Source organism: Enhydra lutris, unplaced genomic scaffold (genome assembly GCF_002288905.1).
Source record: "Enhydra lutris kenyoni isolate GAN:26980312 unplaced genomic scaffold, ASM228890v2 scaffoldscaffold9, whole genome shotgun sequence".
NCBI lineage: Eukaryota > Metazoa > Chordata > Mammalia > Carnivora > Mustelidae > Enhydra > Enhydra lutris.
Genome location: NW_019154093.1, coordinates 76675346 through 76684749, shown reverse-complemented (window position 1 = coordinate 76684749; position 9404 = coordinate 76675346). Strand labels below are relative to the sequence as shown.

The 9404-nt window shown below is 44.7% G+C and overlaps 1 protein-coding gene across 2 annotated transcripts in view; it reads left to right on the top strand.

Moving 5' to 3' along the window:
- Positions 1-1171: 1171 nt before the first annotated feature.
- The window catches only part of LOC111143063 (solute carrier family 16 member 1), a 69349-nt gene continuing 61116 nt past the window's right edge, over positions 1172-9404 (top strand). For both annotated transcript variants that reach the window (XM_022496507.1, XM_022496506.1), the window contains exon 1: positions 1172-1342. The gene's annotated coding sequence lies outside the window, so the exon portion shown is untranslated. The remainder of the gene's footprint in view (positions 1343-9404) is intronic.

Here is a 9404-nt window from a genome sequence, read left to right as displayed (position 1 = left end):
ATACATTTTTGGTATTTCCCAAAAGCCAACATAAGAGACACCTCATGATTATTCAACCAGATCACCTAAACTGATACACTCCAGTGTCTGGTCTTGCTCAAGAACCTACAATGGCTGTGAGAACAAAATCAGACTCTGGAGTCTGACTTTGGATGTTGCTCACTTTCTCTGTGACCTCTGCAAAGTTACTTAACCTCTCTGAGCCTCAAGCCCCTTATTTGGAAATGTTAAGAAGTTACCTACCTCATAAGGCTATGATGATAATTCAGGTGAACTGCTAAGTACATAATCAGTTCCTCAAAACTGCTAGCTGTATTTATACCCTGTCCCCAACATTCTGCGTCCACAAAAACTTGGCCTCTGCATTCTCATTTCTCCGTGTTTCCAACATACGCACCTCCCCGGGGACCAGTCTCACCACCCTCTGACCTGCTCTACTTTCCCGACTTCGGCGTTTAACGCCCAGCCTTCATCAAATGCCGCAGGGGACGCTCTGTATTAAGAAAGTTGCATCAGTTCTCTCCCCAAAACCACCAAAAGTGCCCAGGAGGTCGGTTCTACTACGGTTGCCTTTTTAGGGAACAGGAAACACGCCCTGAGGGTTTGAGTGACTTCCCTGAGTTCAACGAACTCTGCTGAGGCCGCAGCCCGCCCCTTCGGCCTCTTCCCGGGCCCAAGGGGGCCGCGCGTCCATTCACACCCTGCCCAGTCCCTCCACTTCCAGTAGCTTCCCCGCTCCTCCCCGCGCCGGTCGACCCCACACCTGAGTCAGGCCCCCGGGGGTACGCCCCATCCGTCCTTGGCGGCTTTTCCCTTTTCTCTGCCAGAGACTGAGGGGGAGGCCGACGCCGAAGTCCCGCACGCGTGTAGGTCACCGCGAACTCTTTCGGCTGAGGACCCGAGGGGCAAGCTCCGCAGAGGAGGGCAGCAGCCCTGTGGACGCCGCAAAGTGGGGGCGCAAGGCGCGGGTCCTGCCGGGCCGCCAGTCACGTGGCGGGGAGGGGGCGCCGGCGCGCGCCACAGCGCGGGCGGGCGCGCGCGCTTGAGAGCTTGTGGAGGCGCGAGTCGCGGTTCGGGCGTGTGTATGGTGGGGGGGGCGGGGGCGGCGGCCGGGAGGGCAGACTCCGCCCCCTGTGCGCATGCTCGGGCCCCGGCGGATTATAAGGCAGCCCCGCGGGCCGGGCCCGACAAAGTGCTGGCGAGCTGCGACGTGACCTGTCGGCCGCGTGGGTGCCCGAGCGAGCTAACGAGGTAGCTGGCGAAGGACGCGACCTGGACCCTGGGCCTTGCGGGACTCCAGCCGTGTCACGTACACGCTTGGCGGCGCGAACCGCGCATAACGGTTAGTTGGGTAACGGCCCGCGGCGGCGCTGGGCGCGGACCCCGCGGTGCCTCTGCCGCCCTGGCGGGTGGGAGGGGGCCTCGGGACTGGGGCGCAGACCTGGGTCTCGGGGGAAGGAGGCGGCCCGGCAGGGGCATCGTGGCCGCGGGCGGCCGCGTAGCTCCGGAACGCGGCGTTGGGGAAGGAGACCTTGAGGCGATGGGGACAGTGCCTTCCCTCGTCCGGCGGGGCTGCGGCCCGGTAGTCAGGTGCGGGCCACCGGCCTGGCCGGGGAGTTGGGTTTGGATGCCGGTGACCTTGGGGAAGTAGCTTTTCCCCTAGCGTTCAGGAGTCTCCTCAAGAGATGCTTTTAATTTGGAAAAGGGACGACGTGGGGCTGGCTCACGTGGTGCCTCCCCGCTCTCCTGGCCTCGTTCTGCTCGGAGAGAAGGGACTCGGGGTGGGAGTTATTTTGGACTCGTGGCATGCCTGCCCCAACCTCGGCCAGCCAATCTTTGCCCCACCTGGTGACTTGCGAGGGTGGTTTGGGAAGCCGCAGTCCCCGCAGCCAAGACGTGACTGCAGGGTTCGAGTGGACTTTGCGGAGGGAATAGTGCAGCTGGCCGACGCGGGGACTGGTGCTGACGGGGACTCTTTGTCATTCAACCTGTGGCTGCCGAATCTCGACTGGAGCGCCCTCGCGCTCCTGGTCTTGAAGGCAGCCCTGTTGGGAGGGATCTGAAGGATAGCGTTACACTTGGTCAGATGCACGCGTTTTGTTCCAAGTACATCCTTTTCTTCCACGTGCATTTTAGCATTTCATTTCTTTGTCACGACTTGTTTGGTGTGACGAGCACTGGCCCAAACCACTTTGTGATTATTTTCAACCAAGAAACAAACGGATTTCTGCTTGAGCCGGTTTGCAGCGTTTGCTTACGAGCTAGGCGCCTACTGATAACAGTAGAATGTTTACAGAGCTACTCTTTACCATAACTAGTTTTGAAATGTTTTTTTTTTAATTTCCCAAAAGTTATTCCGGTTTCGAAATAAAATGCGCACATGTCAGTGCCCTGATGAAACAAATGTGGGCTTAGTAACTAGTGGAATGTCGTGATAGGGTGAACTCAGTATTGTGTGAAAGTTTGGAAGAGTATGACTAGGAATTAGGCATTAATAAACAATGTCAGTGTCGTTTACCAGAACTGTGAGTGAATTAGAGACTGCGTATCTTCAGCTTTTTAGGATGGCGTTAAGTAGTGCCCCTAAGTCCAAGTCTTATGCTGAGAAGTACAACTTTGCCTTAAAATTGCCATAGGAAATATCAGGAATTCAAGATATCTAGGCTTTAATACAGGTAATGGGTAAGTTTTATTTCAGAGTTTAACATACTTGAGTAATTTAGGGTTTAGATAAATGCTGTTCTTTAATCGTATTGCAGTGACTCTTGTTAAATATATAAGTTAATTGTCTGGAGAGATTTTGTGAGATTTTTATAGCTGAATAGATTTAAAGGTTTGGTTGTAAGCTTAACATAATAGGCTATAACATCCCTGAACAGATTTTTTGAAAAGGATAAAAAGGTCATAGGCTGAAACCATTTGATAGTGTTTGAATAGTTTACATGTCTTTTTGTCTTCTAAATATTAATGCATATAACATTAACCCTGGAAAAGATCTTAATGACCAGCTAGTCAGATTCCCTTATTTTACAGATTAGGAAATTGAAATTGGAGAAGTTAAGTGACTTAACATCTTAGATGTGAAAACTTGTTTGTGTGGGAATTAATGTCTTTTGACTCCTATTAATCAGATCGGCACTCTTGAGCTTTCCGTAAAATTGTTAATATGGATATAAATTATTTTATACTAAAAATAGATATTTGAGGAACTTTTGCCCAATTTATGTCCTTCATTCCCATTGTGTTTTCAGTCCACTTTATAATGCATCCCTATGTAGGATTTAGGTCCCTGTAAATGCCTATATGGTCAGTCTGTTTTTGTTGCAGATGAAGACTAGGAAGATGGAACTTGGATGTGAGAAAAACAAACCAGAGAGTTGTGGGTATTTATGTATTCAGCAATTTGTTATCAGCTGCTAGGCACTATGAGAGACTTAGGTTTCAGCAATAAACAGGTTCTGGCCCTGTTCCTCCTGGAGTTTTTAGTTTAACTGAAGAGCAGATAGACTGGTAACAATGATTACTACAAGTACTCTTTATAAAGAAATAACTGAGTGTTATAATAGAGAAAGTACAGATTCCTGGGGAACGAAATGGTGTATTCTGTACTTATGCAAAGACACCCAACCTAGTATAGAAGCAATCTGGGTAGGCTTCTGTGAGGAAATGCTACTTAACTTTTTAGACTTGATGGTTAGGAGCTAACTAAGCCAGGAAGTGATGGTGGAAAAAGCATTCCAGCCATGAATGCTGAAGCTCCAGAGTACAGGGTACGTTGGAAAAACTGCAAGAATTTAGCAAAGCTAAAGCATAAGAGGGAGAAGGGAAATTTGGGAGAGGTGGAAGTTGGAGAGATAGATAATATCAGATAATGGAATGCTTTATAAGTCATTTTAAAGAATTAAGGAAGGGACTACCTTAAAAATTTAAGGAAGCACTCTTGCCTTGAAGCTAATCAAAAGCAGTTTAAGGGTTTGAAGAGTTGAGGAACATATTTTGCTTTTTAGGAACTTCACTCTGTATACAATGTGGGAACAGGCTGAGGGAGGCTTTTGGGAGTGTGTGAGACCACAGTGATGGACAGTAGTGGGAGGACATGAGAGGGGGGATCACACAGATGTGGGAAACTAGGGCAGCCAAAGTTAAAAGTATCTCCAACCTTCCAACTTGACCAAATACGATTTTGTGGGTTTACCAGATGGTATTTGTCTCCATTTAACCAGTGGGGGCAATTAAGACATTGTATGATTAGCCCAGGGCTGCTCAGGTTGTCAGTCTCGGAAATAAAACAAATCCATTCCTGTCCTCTTTGTAGTTCTGTTGGTGTTATTGATAGTGATTTTTTTTTCTTATTTATTCCCCTCTAAACAAACTTCTATCAAAAAATTTCAAACACAGTTGAGAGCCAGTGTTTTATCTATCCCTTTTCTACTTCCCTAGACCTGCTGGGTTATTCGGAAGCAAATCATATGTGTATAATTAATTTGTCTACGAATATTTAAGTATATCTCTAAAAGATAGGATTCCAGGAAATCATAACCACATACTATTGTCTCATCTGTAAAAATGAACATAACCAAATAACCAGGCAGTATTCAAATTTTCCTCAGTTGGCTTTTTTTGTTTTTTTGTTTTTGTTTTTGTGTTTTTTTAAGTAAGCTCTACACCCAACACAGGGCTTGAGCTCAAGACCCCACCATCTAGAGTCACATGCTCTAGTGGCTGAGCCAGCCAGGCGTTGTACCCCTAGGGTTTTTTGTTTGTTTGTTTTTTAATTTTTTAAGATCTAAATGTTTATTTGAGAGAGAGAGAAACCATGTAGAGAGGGGCAGAGAGAGAAGTCAGGCAGATTCCATGCTGAGTGTGGACGATGGAGCCTGTCTCGGACTCCATCTTACTACCCTGATATGGTGACCTGAGCCAAAACCAAGAGTTGGGTGTTCAAGCAACTGTGCCACCCAGGCACCACCCCATTCCAGGTTGCTTTTAAGTAATTGGTTTGTTTGATTTGGAATCCAAACACAGTCACACATTACCTTTGGTTGCTAATCTTTTAATCCGCAGTTTCCCCGTTTGTCATTTGTCATAATTGATTTGCTGAAGGAACCCGGTTATTTTTCCTGGTTTCCCTCATTCTGGATTTTGTTGAATATGTCCCTCTGGAATAGTTTTAACATGTTTTAGTTCAGCATATCCCTTGATTCCCTGTATTTCCTATAAATTAGTAGCTAGTTTGAAGACTTCAAGCATGCTTAGATCAGTTCAGGTTTGATTTCTGAGAGTAGGAACAGTGTGGAGGAAAGAACAAATATAATTCATAGGTGATGATGTATATTTCCATCAGGAGGCCTTTGGTTATCACTGACTTTGCTAAATTAATGGTGTGGCTCCATTTCTTCATTAGTGGCTTGCAAATGGCCTTTAATTCTCTCATATTCCTCTTTTTTTTTTTTTTTTTTTAGATTTTATTTATTTAGGGATGCCTAGGTGGCTCAGTCGGTTAAGCATCTGCCTTTGACTCAGGTTGTTATCCCAGGGTCATGGGATCAAGTTCCACATGTGGCTCCCTGCTCAGTGGGGAGCCTATTTCTCACTCTGCCTGCTGTTCCCCCTGCTTGTTTTCTCTCTCTCAGATAAATAAAATCTTTTTATTTATTTATTTTTTAAAAGATTTTATTTATTTGACACAGAGAGAGGGAACACAAGCAGGGGGAGAAGGAGAGGCAGGCTTCCCGCAGAGCAGGGAGCCCGATGCGATGCGGGGCTGATCGCAGGACTCTGGTATCAGGATCAGAGCCGAAGGCAGGGAAGGCAGGCGCTTAACTGACTGAGCCAACCAAGCACCCCTCTCTAACATTCCTTCCTAATTGATTAACTAGAATACCTCTATAGAAAATAGGGTTTTTTTCCCCCAGTTTTATTTTGAGATATAATTGACATTACTGTGTAAGTTTAAGATACATGGCATGATGGCTTGACTAACATATATTATGAAATGATTGCCACAAATAAGTTTAGTTATCATCCATCAGCTCATCAGATAAAATAAAAAGAGCAAAAAATTTTTTTCCTTTCAAAGAGAACTCAGAATTTACTCTCTTAACCTTCCTATATATAATGTAATAGTGTTAACTATAGTCATCGTGCTTTACCTTAACATATCTAGTACTTATAATTGGAAATTTGTTATCTTTTAACTACCTTCCTCTAAGTGGTTTTTGAATACTAAGGGCAAGTTAAAGTTTGTGTGTGTTTTGTTTTTGTTTTTGTTTTTTTGACAGAGAGACTGAGAGAGAGGGAACACAGCAGGGGGAGGGGAAGGGGGAGAAGGAGGCTTCCTGCCCAGCAGGGAAACCAGGGAGCCCAATGCGGGACTCCATCCCAGGACCCTGGGATCATGACCTGAGCCAAAGGCAGATGCTTAATGACTGAGCCACCCAGGTGCCCCAAAGTTTGTGTGTTTTAATAGAATATCATATGTATTGAGACACTATCTTTTTTGGAGGTATGTATGTCTGTATTTTTAAAGATTTTATTTACTTATTTGACAGAGCACACAAGTTGGGTGAGTGACAGGCAGCGGGAGAGGGGGAAGCAGGCTTCCCACGGAGCCACGAGCCTGACATGGGGATGTGGGACTCCATCCCAGGGATCCTGACCTGAGCCTAAAGCAGATGCTTAACCCCGCTGAACCACCCAAGCACCCCTGGAGAAATGTATTTAAATGTATCAAGATATATCCTCTTTAAAAGCCGGTATTTTGTTAAAATGTTTTTAGCACTTGATATGAGCATTTCAAATGGTTTTTAGTATTTGGAATATTTAGAATTTCTATTCTTACATTGATAGGGTCTCTTTTGGTCTTCTCTGCTCTTTCAGTTTATTTGTTCCCATAGCTTTTGGGAAATTTCTGGTAGAATCACTACCAAATCTAAATCTCAAGCTGTAACTGGAATATAGGTTTAAAATTCCTTAAGTACAGAGATTGATTACTCTTATCCGTGATCTGCTTTTATAGTTATCTCTTGGGCATTTCATACTTAAAATGTTGCCTGAGGTTTATTATTTCTGCCTGTTCTCAACTTGCCTTCATCCCCCAAACCTAGTCTTTTCTTCTGACTACATTCTTTCAGGTAGTTAGGCTTAAAACCTCTGAGTCATCTTAACACTTCCCTAGTGGGCCCCCTGCCCTCCCAAATGCAACTATGTGCCAGAGTTTCTCTTCTTTGTTATCTCTTGTGTCCATTCTCTCCCCCCACCAACCCCACTTTTCATTTTATCATTACTCCCTAGTTTTGGCTGCTGCTATGATTGTTGCTGTGGCCTCGTACCTCCGATCATTGCCATTCCCCTTCAGTCTGTTCTATGGTGTTCTGACAGTTCCTTTTTTAAAATTTAATTTAATTTTTTTGTGTGTGTGTTCCAAAATTCATTGTTTATGCACCACACCCAGTACTCTATGCAGTATGTGCTCTCCTTAATACCCACCACCAGCCTCACCGAACCCCCACCCCTCTCCCCTCCAAAACCCTTAATTTGTTTCTCAGAGTCCACAGTCTCAAATTGTTTGTCTCCCCCTCCAGTTTCCCCTAGCTCACTTCTCTCATCTCCCCATGTCCTCCGTGTTATTCCTTATGCTCCACAAGTAAGTGAAACCGTGTGATACTTGACTCTCCGCTTGACTTAATTCACTCAGCATAATCTCCTCCAGTCCCATCCATGTTGATACAAAAGTTGAGTATTCATCCTTTTTGATGGAGGCATAATACTCCATAGTATATATGGACCACATCTTTATCCATTCGTCTGTTGAAGGGCATCTTGGTTTTGTCCATGGCTTGGCAACTGTGGCCATTGCTGCTATGAACATTGGGGCACAGATAACCCTTCTTTTCACTATAGCTGTATCTTTGGGGTAAATACTCAGTAGTGCAATTGCAGGGTCATAGGGTATTTTTAATTTCTTAAGGAATCTCCACACTGTTTTCCGAAGTGGCTGCACCAACTTGCATCCCCACCAACAGTGTAAGAGGGTTTCCCTTTCTCCACATCCTCTCCAACACTCGTTTTTACTGTCTTGTTAATTTTGGCCATTCTAAGTGGTGTAAGGTGGTATTTCAATGTGGTTTTGATTTGAATCTCCCTGATGGCTAATGATGATGAACATTTTTTCATGTGTCTGTTAGCCATTTGTATGTCTTCCTTGGAGAAGTGTCTACTCATGTCTTGTGCCCATTTTTTGACGTGATTATCTGTTTTTTGAGGGTTGAGTTTGAGGAGTTCTTTATAGATGTTGGATATCAGCCCTTTGTCTGTAGTGTCATTTGCAAATATCTTCTCCCATTCTGTGGGTTGCCTCTTTGTTTTGTTGGCTGTTTCCTTTTCTGTGCAGAAACTTTTGATCTTGATGAAGTCCCAAAAGTTCATTTTCGCTTTTGTTTCTTTTGCCTTTGGAGACGTGTCTTGAAAAAAGTTGCTGTGGCCAATATTGAAGAGGTTACTGCCTATGATCTCTAGGATTTTGATAGATTCCTGCCTCATGTTGAGGTCTTTTATCCATTTCGAGTTTATCTTTGTGTATGGTGTAAGAGAATGGTCGAGTTTCATTCTTCTATACATAGCTGTCCAATTTTCCCAGCACCATTTATTAAAGAGACTGGCTTCTTTCCACTGTATATTTTTTCCTGCTTTGTTGAAGATTATTCGACCATAACTGGTGTCCTACCAGTTCTGATCATGTCATTTCTCTAATCAAAATTTTCTCATGGTTTTCTAGTGCCTACCAAATTTAATATTTGTCTGGATAAAGTCTTCAGTATATGACTCCCGAGTTACCCTTCTGAGTTGTATGTTATTTTTCCTTTACCTTGCACTGACAAACTGAAATTTTTCTCCATGCTTTTTTCCCTGTAATTTTTTTTTTCTCTTTGCCCGGTCATAGGATCCATTTTATAATGATCTATATGCCAAGTTTAGTATAGTTGAGGTGTTTGAGCCCTTGTGTCCTATAAAGAAGTAATGAAACAGCAATGATGATTTTTTTTTTTTTAAGATTTTACTTATTTATTTGACTGGGAGGGTGGAGGGGGAAGCAGGCTCCCTGTTGAGCAGAGAGCCGATGCTAAGCGGGGCTTACGGGGCTTGCGGGGCTCGAGGGGCTCCATCCCAGGACCCTAGGATCGTGACCTGAGCTGAAGGCAGAGGCTTAACCCACTGAGCCACCCAGGTGCCCCAGCAATGCTGATCTTTTTTTTTTTTTTTAAAGACTTTATTTATTTGACAGAGATCACAAGTAGGCAGAGAGGCAGGCAGAGAGAGAGAGGAGGAAGCAGGCTCCCTGCTGAGCAGACAGCCCGCTGCGGGCTCCATCCCAGGACCCTGGGATCATGACCTGAGCCGAAGGC